The 16,050-nt window shown below is 38.4% G+C and overlaps 1 pseudogene; it reads left to right on the forward strand.

Moving 5' to 3' along the window:
• Positions 1–1,651: 1,651 nt before the first annotated feature.
• Positions 1,652–16,050, forward strand: part of LOC101615882 — a 64,042-nt pseudogene continuing 49,643 nt past the window's right edge.

The following is a 16,050-nucleotide window of genomic DNA, read 5'->3' on the forward strand; positions in this document are numbered from 1 at the left end:
CTGGTGGGAATGTGAAATTGTATGGTTACTATGAAAATCAGTATGAAAGCTCCTCCTAAGGATGAAAATAGATCTAACATTTGATCCAGCTATATCACTCTTGGGCATAGACCCCAAAGACTCCACTCTTTACTACAGAAATACTTGCTCAGCCTTGTTTGTCACTGCTCTATTCACAATAGCTAGGCACTGGAATCAGCCCAGTTTCCCATCAACTGAAGAATGGATAATGATGATGTGGTAATACACACAATAGAATTCTACTCAGTGGTAAAGAAAAACAAATAATGAACATGCACTGTTTGTCTTTCTGACCCCATATAGCCTCACCTAAAATTCTCTTTCATATGTGGTTCCTAACTTGGAACAGCTTGAGTTGATTGTAAGTATTAAGCATCGGAGTATTGACACAGAACTAAAATGAAGCTAGGAAAAGGTGGGAATATGGATGGAGATGATGGGATACTGGACAGGCCAGTTGAGGAACAGACTACAAAGGGTGTAGCAGGGATTGATGAAGGAAGGTTAAGGGGATAATCACATAAAAGTAATGACAGCATTAGTCAATACGATATAGCCAATCCTCCCGGATAGCAAACCAGTGATATAACCCTTAATAAGGACAGGGAGTGAGAGGGATTTGCCCATGCAGAAGTGCCCTTCTATAGAAGGTGGGGAAAGTTTAATCATAAAACCACGGGATGTAGCTGGCAAATTCCTGTGCCAGAGCTGATTTACCCTCCAGAGTGAGCTGTTAGCAAAGGAGACCCATGGGGTCTCCCAAACAAAGCAGGCCATTGCCAAAACACTTGATTACTAGCCAGAGCTAAATGATAAGATCCTATTGCTGAAGACACCATAGGTCAGCAACACAGGACCTCAAGAAATGATGCTGGAACATAGAAGCCAGCTCCATACTGGGTTGTCCTTTCAGTGATGGAAAGTACTACGTGAGCTGCTGGGGGATAATGGTCCAGCAGGACAAATTGTACACACCTGTAAAATAGTGACATATAGACTATGTGGATAATTCATGGCTCTCTGATTGGACTGAGGTATGGTCAGCAGGCAAGAACTCATAACTGGTACTGAAAGCCATGTCAGAATCCTATGGATAGGAAGGTCATAGATAAGTTCTAATATTCTAGTGAGAAGCACTCCCACCCCTGCTGACCACACACACTCATACCGTTCCCTGCCTAAGATGAGTGGATATTCCCATCCAGAAAGTTTCGTAAGGGCTGGAGATTTGACTCCCCAGAATCCACATAAGGCAGATGCACAAGGGCACACATGCACAAAAAGTAACATACACAAGGTGGCAAAAGGGTAAGCAGTTTGATTGTGGTGGCTTGAGGTCCTGCCATGCCAATTCTCTCTCTCTTTCTTTCTCTCATGAAATTTTTTTTTTAAAGGTTCTTAAATAACCTTTTACCCCCTTTAACCCATGTTGCTCTCACTTTTGCTTGGAGAATTGCTTTTCTTTACAGATGGCAGCAGATACCAGGGGGAACCAAGATTCATCCTCATAATCATATAGCTGACGGCCTAGCATGACATGAGCCACTTGCACAGGAGACATCACAGAGAAAGTGGTAATTTAAACATGAGTGCTTCTCTCACTACTAGCTTGACAACCTGCTGTAGCGAGATGGTGGAAGACAATGAGGACACTCAAAGTTCATCAAAGCAAAATTCCAAAGTTGAAGGGATCTTAATACTAGAGCGGACTTACAACATACCTGCTACTGCTCAGAGATCATTGTCGAAGAGGGGACAGAAAGACTGGAAGAACCACAGGGTGATAAGGAATACTCTAAGTCACCCCCTCCCCCGCCCCCAGAGACTGACTGATGCACATTGCACCAAACAGAATACCAATAATACCACATATTAGTAGGGTCCTCATTGGAATGGGGCCAGGGGAGAGGGGCAATACATGCATAACCAAATGGGAATATGACCAACTTGCAATATGCTCCTATAGTAAAATTCATAATTAATAAAAAATGCTATTTCATTTCTCTTTCTGATACAAACTGAAAAGACCAAAATTGTATCTACATCACTACATGACATTAGTTCATTGACCACAGGAAAACTCAACAGCATATACTCATAGAATGAAATAAACTAAAAAATAAGACCCTTCAAAATATCAAATGTGCCATAAAGACTTATCACACTGATGTTCCAGATATTTTGATAGGACCCATGATGAGGGAAATAACAAAATTCGCACAAATATCTGTACTCATATCATAAGCTTATTAAAAATCTCTTAGGTTTCATCAAGCCATAAGTATTTTCAATGATTTCCAAATATACATCAATGGTAATCTTTTGGCATATGCCAAGGCCAGTAAATTGTGACCTTCATAATACACTTAACTCAGTTAGGACAATAGATGAAATAAACAGCATTGCAACTGTTAAGTGTTTTTTTTTTTTTTTTTTTTTTTTACAAAATTTCAAATGTGCAGTTTCTTAGCTAAGGAAACTATCATAGAAATGGAACTTTTGTCCTTCCTATTTTTGGACAGTTGTACTTTAGAATTCCTTTCCTATAAACAGAAATCTCTGATTTTGATCTGAGGTGCTTGATAAAACCTGACTAGGGATCTGACCCCAGATGCAAGAAATGAGATACTTCAGGAAGTAGGGCAGGAATGTGCCTCACAGCATGTGTCCAAAGTAAGTGAAATGTACACTCCTGTTTGGGAATAGGGCAGTAGAAAATTCTCTATGCCCAAAGATAAAATCAAGAGTTTGCTTCATATTCATATTTCCTGGTTGGTCCTCCTATCCTTATTTGCTCGTAAGGGTTGTGAAAGCAAGTTTCCTAAAGTGGGTTAGCATTCAATATTTTTGTGCTGTAGATGAGAAATGATTGCGAATACTATAAATAAAAATGTATTGTGAAATATGACCTACAATAATGTTCTTAATGAGTTAAAATTCACTGTCAATGTTTCATTTCTCTTTGACACCAAGGAAACACAAATAACAGGTTGCTACGAGTGTAGTCTTGGATAGCACTGAGGCACATTGTGGAAGATCTCTTCAGCCATTCTGCAGGTCCCCACAGAAGAGCATTACCATTCATGTGACCATCACCAGTATCACATATATAAGTTCAGACTGCTTTTCACTAATTGGTGTTACAATTATCGACTTAGGGGTTGGAGAGATGGCTCAGAAGTTATGGCAACTGCATGCAAAGCCTAAGGACCTGGTTCAATTTCCTCATCCCCATGTAAAGCCAGATGCATAAGGTGGCACATGGATCAGGAGTTCATTTGCAGTGGCTGGAGGTGCTGGCACCTGCATTCTTTCTCTCTCTTTCCCTCTCTCATTCTCTCTCTCCCTCTCAAATAAATAAGTAAATATTTTTAAAAAAGAATCAACTTAGCTGATGTGTTCAAGTCTTGAGATGGATGTAAGTTTTGGCCAGAACAAATCCTTTCTATTTTTTTAATTATATAGTTTGTGTGTTTTATAGCTCATGCTTTCTCAACATATAGCGTTCATACTTCAGTCTCAGGCTTACAGATGAGATGACAGCTTCATCTGAATTATTTTTCTTCAATAAGATCTTCTCTCCTGGTAGTGACTCAATGATAAAACAATAGTATATTGAGTAGTCTATAATTTATTTGAAGTAAATAATTTACAACACATTTAAAAAGTTGCTGTTTTTTCCTGAATTAGGACTTTTATTATTGCCATTATGTAACACAGTTTACAGTCATCTAGTGTTCACTTTATAATTTAAAATTGTTTTTCATGGATCATTCATGTTTACATGATAGAAATGATTAAGAAGGTATTTTAACTGATGATAAGTACTTATATGTTCTATAAAATAATGCCCATTTCATTCAGCAAGCTTTTAAAATTAGAAGAAAAAAATTTGTTGATAATATAAAGAATGGAAAGAAAAAATAAGAATAATTCATTCATTTTAATAGTATCATATAATATCCTAAATATTAACTCTGAAAATGATGATTATTTTTCTTTGATATATAAGTAACTTTCTTATGGGTTTACATTGTAAAATAATTTTGTCTTCCAGGAAATTAAGTATAAAACATCTCAATAATAGAACATAATGATTTTAATCAATTCAAGCTATCATCAGGGTCCTGACCTTGGCTGAGTTCTTATATTTCATATCTCATGCAAACCACTATTCATACATTTTTCCAGGAACTTCTGCCCCAATTTATCAGGTGAGATGGAAATGACAATAAAATCTTTTCAAGAAGATATATAGAAGCAAGATTTTATGTACATTCAAAAAAATCCTAGACAGTTTGGAAATTTTACTGTCTAGATATTAGCATGCATAATACTTTTAAGTCTAGGTCAAACTAAAACAACAAATAATGTCTCATACAGTGATTTTTCAAACTCATTTTCATATGTCACTATTGAGGTTATCTCTATGGGTACCAGATGCTAGAAACTGACAGCATTTTAAAATTGGAAACTGATGTATATTGACATGTGCTGTTTCTTGCTGTTCTTTACAGATTACAATGAGAAAATTCTCAAGCAATATTACACATACTTGTTATTAGAATCATCACTGAAAGTAACAAATTCTCCACTATTTGATGAGACGTACTCGGAAATTAGAATTTTACTTCGCATGATAGGCTATTTTCTGTTTTGTGAATGGGTAGTGGAATTAAACTTGCGATGGCCTTGTTCTGCTTGCAAATACTATAATGTCTTGAGTCATTTACTGAGTTGTCAGCGATGGATGGAGGTGCTTCTCAATAATTAGCTGGTAAACAATGTTAACTGAGCAGTAACTCACACTAGCACTGGAAAGGTAACATAGCAAATGATTCATCGTCACCATCCTTGTAAAATGATGCTAACCACCTGGGATAAATCACACTTTTTCATTGGTACAAGAAACATAATAAGGTTATCATATTTATAATCTGCCAAAGAATATATTTCTCTACCAAATTTGTCCCGTTTACAGGAAAGGCGAACTCTTTTAAGCTGTTCAGATTTGCAATAAAAATTGGCATATTTTTTTCAACGTGGTTGGACAGTTGACAGTATTTTTATCACACTGATTCAATTGTCATAGTTGGCATGAAGGACATATGAGAACACAAAGTAATTTCCACGATCTAGATAGGCATTCAGAAAAACTCAAAAATAAAATTTCTGATTAAAACACTTTCTCTTTTTACTTTACCCAGTTAGTTTCCTTTCAACAATCACATGTCATATCCAGGTCTGGTTCATAAATATAACTTCTTAATATTTTCCTTATTTATCTCAATGATTTGGTAGTTGACAAGTCCTCTGGTGCAGAATGGTCAAATGGCAAACTGACAAAACAATAGGTACAGAGATAGTAATCTAGGTCTCTAATTATAAATTCAAAGGCACTGTTTATGAGAATGCGTGATGGACTTAAAATTATCCCCTCAATAAGACTACGATGCCTACATCTTTTAGTTGATTCTTGAATCTGATTTTTATAAACTGGATGAACGCTAAAATGTTCAGAACATCAGGCCCAGAGCTACAAATGGAAGGCACTACAAAGGATATGATTCCCTTCATTTGTGCATGAAGAAAACTGAAAGCAATAACTTTTTGCTTGCCTGAAGACAGGTAGCTGATGACAGAAACTGGACCAGGGGCACATGGTGGCCACTGAGCAGAATGCTCACTGAAGCTCCCAGCGTTCTAATAGCCCAGAGCCCACTGATTTGAAGCTTTACCTGATGTTTACTTTGTCTAACTATGGCTATAGTTACAGTCACCATTTTATCATTATCTCATAAACTATCTTCCCCTTTAAAGTCATGTGTTGTTTTCTTTTTCTCTCATACATCAATATTGTTGAGTAAAATCAATGTTTTCAAAGTAAATTTGGAAGGAACTAAAGAAGTCTCTTATTGAGGTACACTTTTTACAATACAACAGTTTTAATTCTATGCTATTATTTTTACCCTTTTAAATTTTATTTAATGGATCCTGCGAGCTTGCTGCAAAAGTGAGTAGGTCGATCTCTCAGTCGCCACCCCAGCCCACTCTTAGGTTCCCCTGCTAATGGCTTGGGGTTGCCAGGACCCTACAAGCTTGCTGAGGAAACAGGCCCCTTGCTGGGGCCCCTGAGTCCCGACTGACTCCCAGATCCCCTGCTCTGGAGGGTGGTGCAGAGTGAATTGGCTAGTGCTCATTGTCCCCACTCCACCTCCCAGTTTCCTGGTCCAGGTAAGTTACCCCCTGCTGGGTTGGGGCTGCATGGACCCTACAAGCTTGCGGCAGAAGCAGGTCCATTGTCTGCCTTCCTGATAGAAGGGTACCTGAGTCCCCAACTCCTAGATCCCTGCTCCAGAAGATGCACACGCTGAGTGAATAGGCCAGTTCTCCCTGTTCCCCCTCCCTGTTACCCCTGTTTCCCATTTCCCTGGTCCTGGTTCCCATGCTGCTGGATTGGGGCTACCTGGACCCTGTGAGATTGTGGAAGAAGCAAGCCCCTTGCTCTGCCTGATAGAAGGTCCTCTGAGATCCCAACTCCTGGATCCCTGCTCCAGAGAGTGCGCACACGGAGTAAGTAGGCCAGAGCTCCTGATTGGGTCCCCACCTCCTGGCTCCCTGGTCCCCATACTCCTGCAGCTGCCTTGGGGCAGCCTGGTCCTCGCAAGTGGCCTCCAGAAGCAGCCCTTTTGCTTTGGTTTCCTGATTTACTAGCCCCTAGGTATCCAAATCCCCATTCCTCTGAGGCAGTACAGGAAGCAGCGGGTGCAAGAGCCACTATTGGAGCTGGAGTCTTGCCTTGGCTCTGCAGCTTCCTGTATCCTGATTCCCCTACCCCTGATCCACAAATACTGAAAGTGGAATGAGTAGGCCAGAGTTCTCAGGTCCCCAGATACCTTTGATGTGCCTGGAATCTCCACAGTGTGCAACATCTGTGGTTTTTGTATACCAATCCAGTTCATATTTGAAACAGAATACCAAGAGAAGATCCTACAAGGACAAATACTGCTTCCCCCTCAGTAGAATAAAACATTTCCTCAAGATGGGAAAATCAGAGAAATCAACAGAAATTTAATCCCCAAATAAAAACAAAACAACCAATGTGACCATGATCAAAGAAATTACTGAGCTGGAAGCAAGCCATCAAAAATCCCCAATAATCGCAGAAAGGAAATCAAACAGAATCATATCTTAGAGCACTCATCTTTTGACAGTAGGCTTAACTTGATTGACGAAAATATTAGAAGACTCAAAAGAGTTATAAATGAACTGAAAGTGTGCCAACAAATGGGCGATCTCAATAACCATTTGATTAAGCTTAATGAAGACTTGATCAAATACAAGAATGAATTCCAGGAAGCATCAGGAAAATAAGACCTCAAACTGAAATCATGCCTCAAAAAAAAAAAAAAGAGACAGAGACAGAGACAGAGAGAGAGAGAGACAGAGAGAGATTGAGAGATGGACATGATGCAACATAATACAACAGAAAACAAAAATCAAGTAGAGCTTTAAAATCCTCTCTAGAACTTCTCATTAACAGTTATTCATGTGGAAGATAGAACCTGTGATCTGGAAGACAAGACAGAAGAAATTGACAGGGAGGCTAAAAACTAAGCCAAGTTCAAAAAAATCATATGAACAGAATTCGAAGGAACTGTGGGATGCCCTATAACGACCAAACAGTGGGATCATGGGTATACCAGAAGGAGAAAAAATTCAGGCCAGAAGTATAGAGAACATCTTCAACAAAATTATTGAAGAAATTGCCCCCAATCTCTCAAAAACGAGGCACATCCAGTTACAAGAAGCTCACAGAACACCAAACGGACAGGATCAAAGAAGAAACACTCCAAGGCACATCATAATTAAAGCTATTAACAGTGAACTCACTACATACAAAGGCAATCCCATTAGAATTACTTCATATTTCTCAGTGGAATCCCTGAAATCCAGAAGGGCCAGGAATAGGAAATTAAAGTAACTTCCTGCATCATATCAGATCACCATGCTTTGAAGCTACAAAATAACAACAAGAGACACTTCAGAAACTCCACCAGCTCCTGGAGACTGAGCAACACACTTTTAAAGAACGATTGGATTGTGGAAGAAATCAAAAAGGAAACTGTGAAATTCCTAGAATTGAATTATAATGAAAATACAACTTCCTGAAACTTATGGGAAACAATTTAGGTAGTCCTAAGGAGAAAATTCATAGCACTAAATTGCTTTCATAACAAAGACAAGAACTCCAAAATTAGCAACCTAACTGTCAACCTAAAGGCATTGGTAAAACAAGAAAAATACAGCCCTAAAAGCTCCAGACAGAAAGAAGTCGTCAAAATCAGAGAAGTTAATGAATTGGAAACTAAGAAAACAATTTTAAAAATTGAGAAACTAACAGCTGGTTGTTTGAAAAAAAAATTAAGAAGATTGATAAATCCCTGGACAATTTGATCAAGTGAAAAAAAAAAAAAAAGAATGGTCTCAAGTTAACAAAATCAGAAGTGAAAATGGAAAAGTTACAACAGACATCAATGAAATTGGAAGAATCATCAAGGCATACTTCCAAAATCTCGACTATACAAAATTGGATAATCTGGAAGAATTAGATGAATTACTAGCCATATATCACATACTGAAATAAACTAAACTCAGAGAAGATTAATCTCCTAAACAAAACTATCATGTGCATGTAGATTGAAAAGATGATCAAAAACCTCCCCAAAAAGAAAAGTCCAGGACAGGATGGCTTCTCAGCCAAATTTTATCACATCTTCATTGTAAAATTCAAACCAACTTTTCTCAAATATTTTTGTATAATCAGAGAGCAGGGAGTCATCCCCAACTCTCTTTATGAAGCTAGCATCACCCTAATATCAAAATCAAATGCAACAAGAAAACTAGAGGCCTATATCCCAGAAGAATTTAGATGAAAAGTTCGGAATTAAATCCTCTCAAACTTAATTCAACAACATATCAAAAGTATTATCCAGCTTGATCAAGTAGCCTTCATCCTATGGGTACAGGAATGATTCACGTTTGGAAATCAGTCAACTCTGTACCCCACATAAATAAACTCAATTATGAGCACCGTATGATTATTTCAATAGATGTAAGAAGGCCTTTGACGAAATACAACACCATTTAAGACCCAGACCTTAGGTCAAATAACTTTAGCTACTTTATCTTTGACAAAGGTGCCAACAAAATAGATTGGAGAAAAGACAGCATCTTCAAAAAATGGTGCTGAATAAAATGGGTAACCGTATGTTGAAAAATGAAACTAGACCCATTCATCTCTTCATATGCGAAAATCAAGTCCAAATGGATTAAAGACCTCAACATAAGACCTGAAACTGTTCTCCTACTGGTAGAAAAAAAAAAAAAAATTAGAAGAAACTCTTCATGAATAGGAGTGGGGAAAGACTTCCCAAACAAAACCCCAGTAGCCAAGGAAATTAAACAATCCCTCCACAAATGGGATCTCATGAAGCTAAAAAACTTTTGCACAGACAAACATAGCATAAGCAGAGCCAATAGACTACCCACTAAGTGGGAAGAAAATCTTTGCCAGCTATACCACTGACAGAAGCCTGATACTTAGAGTCTACAAAGAACTAAAAATACTAAACAATAAAAAAATTCAGACAAGCCATTCCAAAAATGGGACAGAGAACTAAATAGGAAGCTCTCAGAGGAAGGCGGGCGTGTTGGTGCACACCTTTAATCCCAGCACTCGGGAGGAAGAGGTAGGCAGATCGCCATGAGTTTGAGGCCATCCTGAGAATACAGAGTGAGTTCCAGGTCAGCGTAGACTAGAGTGAAACCCTACCTCTAAACACAAAAAGAAAAAAAGGAAGAAAGAAAATATTCAACATCTCTAACCTTTAGGGAAACGCAAGTTACAATAACTATGTGATTCCACCTTATTCCAGCAAAATATCTGACAACAATAAATGTTAGTGAGGATGTGGGGAAAAAGAATCCCTCAGCCACTATCATGGGAATGTAAACTTGTACCACCACTATGGAAATCATTATGGAGATTCACAAAAAAGGATAAACATAGAGCTCTCAACAGACCCTGTTTTGCCTTTACTGGTCATTTATCCTAAATGACCCATGCTTCACTACAGAGCTATTTGTTCAACCACGTTTATAGCTGCTCAACTCATTATACCTAAGAACTGGAATCAACCCAGTACCCATCATTGGATGAATGGATAATGAAGTTGTGGTACATTTACAAAATGGAATTCTACTCAGCAGTATAAAAAAAAATGATACAATGAAATTTGTAGGAAAATGGATGACTTGGAAGAGATCATATTCGGAAACCTCATACAATCACAGGAAGGCAAACACTGCATGGCCTCATTTGTCTGTGGTTCCTAACCTGGACCAGCTTGAGTTACTGACATACCCGATAGGCAACTCAAGACCCAGACAACAACAATGGAAGGGTTTGGGGGGCAGAGGGCAAAGAGAGGGTGGGAAAAAACAAACACAAAAATAAATCCAAAATGAACTGGTACCATAGAAACCTTTAAATTGGAGACAGACTAAAAGATATAGCCCTCAAAAGGAGTGTAGGGGCAGCACCTGAGAAGAAGGCTCTGGGGGGGTGGGGGTGGGATGAAGCCCAGGCTTATTTTTCTTTCTTCTTTTCTTTTTTCATCTCTGGTCTGTAACTCTCAGTACCAGAAAGCAGTCGTTACCCACAATGAGGTATTTATCAGAGAGACCCACGAGCTTTCTAAGACAAGACAGTTTTCTGTCAAATCACTTGATTACCCACTTGAGGCAAAAGGTAAAGTCCTATTGCTGAAGACACCATATGCTGTTGATGCAGAGCACCTTGCTGGAATCTGGAAGGGAGTCAATTCCAGACAGCCCATCTAGTGCTGGAATGTGCAATATAAGGTACTGGGGAAAGTGGCCAACAATGGTCTGAGCAAGCCGAGGTCTACGCTACTCAGAAGCAAACACCCTGACAGGACATACATGCAATAGCAGTACACTGCCTCAGTGGGTGATCGCTGCTGGATTGGCTAAGAGATCCACTCAGTGTAAAGGAACCCATATCTGGAATTGGTAACTATATCAGAATCCTATGGAGCAAAAGATTATGCTGTCCAGTATCAAGCTTTTACTAATCTTTGGCTAAAAGAGGGGTCACATACATCAAATTCTCCCTAATTTAATAATGCTTATCCCATTTAACCTATGCTGACTTCACTCTCCATTGGAGAATCTGTTCTTCTTTTCCAGGAGGTAGCAAGGCCTGAGGAGATAAACTACCCCTTATACTTCAGCCAAGACACACCTGAAACCACAGAGTAATTGGGAGACTAGCCAGAATGCTGCTTCTATGCTGAACCTTATAATCAGCAACAGGGTGCAGAAGGCAGAACCTGAACATACTCAACACCTACCAAAGCAGAGATCCAGAGGCTCCTAAGAGCGTATCACTGAAGCAGACTTAAAACTCTCCCACCACGATTCAGGGAATCTTGTAGAAGAAGGGGCAGAAAGATTGTAATTGCTATAGGTTAAGACAGCATACCCAGAGGCATTGCCTCCCCTCCCCCCAATATAATTGACTGCTGCTACCACAACGCATAACCCACAGCCCCACAAGGGATACCTGCAACCTCATTGAGGATGATCTTCGGCAGGATGGGGGCAGGGATGAGGGAAAAGAGGGTACCAACAAATGATGTATCCATACAAGGTATGTTGCTAATATTAACAATAAAAAATAAAATATTTTTAAAAATTACTTACTTTATTAATAAAAATACATAATGTATGCATTTGTAAATGTGTAAGATTGTCAAAAGCTATCACTTCGCCTGCACATATTGCTCTTAAAACTCCTCTTCCACATTGCACCTCTTAAAATTGTCTTCCCTGTAACCACCTTCCTTCAGGTTCCATGATTGCTTTGCAGCATTGCTTCATTAATTTCTTCACTTTTTTCCTGGGGAGTTATAATAGTACTATTTTTTAATTTTTACTTTTTCTTTGTTAGTTATACACATACTCAGTGTGTATACAGCCATGTTGGTATCATTCTTAGCCTCCTTCCCTGTCCTCCCCTCTCTGAAGGGACTCTCCTCATTGGGGAATGTGGGTCATGCATTGTCGAGGTAGCCATCAGTTATGAGTAAGAGGCAATGTCTCTGTGCATAATATCCCAACTTGTGGCTCTAACAATCTTTCCGCCCCCTCTTCTATGAATTTCCCTGAGGCACGTTGGGTTCGTTTTAGGTCTATTTCAATGATGAGGTCTTGGGAGTCTCTGTGTCTCTGGATATATGGTTTTGTAGGAGTTGTGTGTTCTCTGTATCTATCTTCTTCAACGTTATGCTGGTACCAGGTTCACCAAGAAATCAGCACTCTTGTTCATTTCCCTAATTACTCTATGGTTTCAGCTTGGACCCTGATGAAGAACCATGGGCTGATTCTTTCCTCAGGTTCTGTGTCGATCTGAACAAAAGCATCAGATTATCCAATGAAGAGTGAAGTCAGCACTGGATAAATGGGATAACCATTATTATTTTTGAGGGAATTTAATAGATGTGGGCCCTCTTACAAGAGGTCTACAGACCAAGATTGGTAGGAGCTTGATATTGGATATGGTTCTGACTTGTTTCCCAGTTTCAGCTATGGGTTCTGTTCCACTAAGTGGTTCTTTTAGCCAATTCAAGAGCAGTTGGTTACCCACCATGGCTGTATGACATATTGCACTTGGGTGAGGTTGCTTGCTGCTGAGTAGCTTACACCATGAGTTGCTTGGACAGATGTTGGTCATTTTCCCCCTGGTGCTCATGTAGCACCTTCTGGAACTAGACAAACTAACTGTCTGGGGACTGACTCTCTTCCAGATGCCAGCCAGGTCTCTCCCATGTTCCATACCAACAGAGTATGGTGTCTTCTGCAGTAGGGGTCTTACCATTAACCTTTGGTGGGTAATCAAGTGCACTGACAGAAATCTGTCTTCTTTTGGAAAATCTAGTAGGCCTCTCTGGTAAACAGCTCATTGTAGATGTTAACTGCATCCTAGTTCTGGGAGTTACAGGCCAGTGCCAAGGGAAAAGAAGGAAGAAAAAGATAGGTAATATAAAAGTCAAAGAAAGAATATATAGAGAGAAACAGGAGAAGATTAAGGTTAGATTTCATCATACCCTCTGCAGGGCCCTTTGATTCAGTTCTTCCCTCTAAGGACATGATGAAGATTCAACCATTTAGTCTGTCTGTCAGGATATAGGATTTTATGGTATCATTTCCATTTGGGTCCAGTTTTGTGTCCCCCCCACTTTGCCTTCCCTTCCTGCTCCACCCTCCCTATTGTCTGTTCCTTGAGATGCCTATTATGTCAGGATCTCAGACAGATTCAGGTTAGCAGCCAGAAATGAGTGATGAGACCATGCAATGATTGTCTTTCTGTGATTGGTTGAATTCACTTTTAATTTCCAACATTTAATAGGGTGTCTGACTTGTACTATGTATTCAACAAAGGTTGGCCCACTAAAATTCAGGACTAGCATATGTCAAAATGGATAATAAAATGTGTTTATATATGTAGCCTTCTAGATCCAAGAACAGTATTCTCAAGTACCAAGAGACCTTTCTCATGAAAAAAAAGAGATGCCCATTTACATTTGACTTTTGATTGCCACTGGTATTCAGGGGCCATGCTTAAAGATACTTAAAAATTCAATTTATTTATGAAAAAATGTTCATTAAATTCAGTGGGGGAGAAACTTGACAATTACAGTGAGAATTGAAACTTAAAATTGATTTTTATAGAGATATATTCTCTTTTAGTATGTATGTAAGTGTCAGAGTTGCATGTCTTGTTTGGTCTCAGCTGTGGATTTGAAGGCCAATGTCTCTGGGGTTATAAGGGAGGATTATCTGTTAGTGTATTTTCTATTTCTAGAGTCATAATTTCAGGATGTAAATGTTGCTTTGTGCATTCAATTAAATTCACTTTCTGTATATAACATTAATTGAGATGGAAAGAGTAACTCTATGAGAGTTTTCATGTTAAATCCTTTAGGAAATGAAGGATAAGTATCTGAAAATCAGATGCAGTTATTGGGGCATTAGTCTTTGAACATAAGAAGGAAATTAGAAATTATTCATCCAACAGAAATCACATCATTTCCAAAAATTTCCTAGCTCTCTGCTGAGAGTAATTTAACATGTTTATAAAATCTTTTTTTTCATTTTCTTGTAAGCTGAGAGGAAACAAAATTCAAAATATTGTGGGGTTAGCTAAAATGAATATTTGCTTTAAATTGAGAATGCTGTTGGTCAGTATTTTGACCATGTTTTAAGATTTTAAGAGATTTTAAGATTTTAAGGATTTTAAGAGAGCAAGAACTCAAAATCAATATTGAATTACTGGGGTTATTATATTGCCTGCGTGAATACTTTTTATATAATGTTTTTGTAGAATGCAACTTTCACCTAGTAAAAGTCAAAAATCATAGTCAATGTGCTGTCATAAAATGAATATAATCAGTTAACTACCCCTGAGATGTAGAGACAGATTGTCATTGATAGTATGATTACTGTCCACTGATATATCCTCTTTTCTGAGATTTATGTTTTCTTTTCTTCTATTGTTGTCTTTCCTTTTTCTATTGCTTTGTAGCTTTTTAGAAAATTCACTTTCAGTATATTATAATTATAAATGCATCATTTATATTTGTTTCATAGATCATAACCATACTGCTTACATGCCTTTTAATGATAAACTATGATTTACAATATTTTGTCAATGGTGTGAGGGAAAGATCTTTTTTCCCTACATGTATATACAATTGAGTCTATGAGAAAAAATTCATAAATCAAATGTCCACATATTCATGAAAGTTGAAGTATTTTTCTTATAAAGGCTGTTTCTGGGATATAAAATCATCTTTCAGGGCTGGAGAGATGGCTTAGTGGTTAAGCACTTGCCTGTGAAGCCTAAGGAACCTGGTTGAGGCTTGATTCTCCCGGACCCACGTTAGCCAGATGCACAAGGGGGCACACACGTCTGGAGTTTGTTTGCAGTGGCCAGAGGCCCTGGCATGCCCAATTTATCTCTCTCTCTGTCTGCCTCTTTCTCTCTCTGTGTCCATCACTTTCAAATAAATAAAAATAAACAAAAAAATTAAACAAATCATCTTTTATCTGTAATCAGTGTGTTATAAGCTTCCAGAATTCTGTGCCAAGAGTGATTTGAAGGTCAGATATAGGCTATGCTCAGCAAGAGAGTATAGTGACTGATAAGCTGTACATACCACTCACTTAGGAAAAATGATAAAGAAACCAATGTTTTTTTTTCAGCTAAGCAATAATTAAGTATTGCATAGGTAAATAAAATCACATGAGGAATAAAAAGTAAATTAATATATAAGATATCTCCAATTTTCTGCCCTCCTTTTCTCAACTTCCATCTTGTGCTACAGGGTAAACAGAAAAGAACTGTTAAAGACTGGAAGTTATATGTTTTAACCACAAAAGTAGAAGGCTCATAGAGCATATATTTTTCTTCCTCTGCCAATGTCATCTTCTGATGTAGGTGGCCTCCATCTAAGAAGATCTACACAACACCCAGCATTCTGGATCTCATAGTATACCCACCTTAAGTGTGGAATAAATGTAATGACTCACTTTTGATGATCCACATATGAGAGAAGTTATGTGGTAATATACTCCTTAGTTTATATTGTAAAAAGTCCTAACTCTGTCATCATGTAATACCCCCTAAGAGAAGCCAGCTGCCCCTTCCTTAGGCTGTTCTGTGTAGAGACCCCAGTGACTAATCATTTATAAAGATCTTTTGAGGTCCTCATTCAAGCGTCCTCAGTTGATTAAGCCTTTAAAAGAGGATTAGTTCAACCAATAACAAACAACAGTCTTTAGAGCACCCAAAATCAAACCACACTGCTCAGTTAGTCCTAAACACCAGTGAAATTGAAAGATGATTATTGTTCCTAATTTTGTGTCAGAAATTTAAAGGTA

Source organism: Jaculus jaculus, chromosome 3 (genome assembly GCF_020740685.1).
Source record: "Jaculus jaculus isolate mJacJac1 chromosome 3, mJacJac1.mat.Y.cur, whole genome shotgun sequence".
Taxonomy (NCBI): domain Eukaryota; kingdom Metazoa; phylum Chordata; class Mammalia; order Rodentia; family Dipodidae; genus Jaculus; species Jaculus jaculus.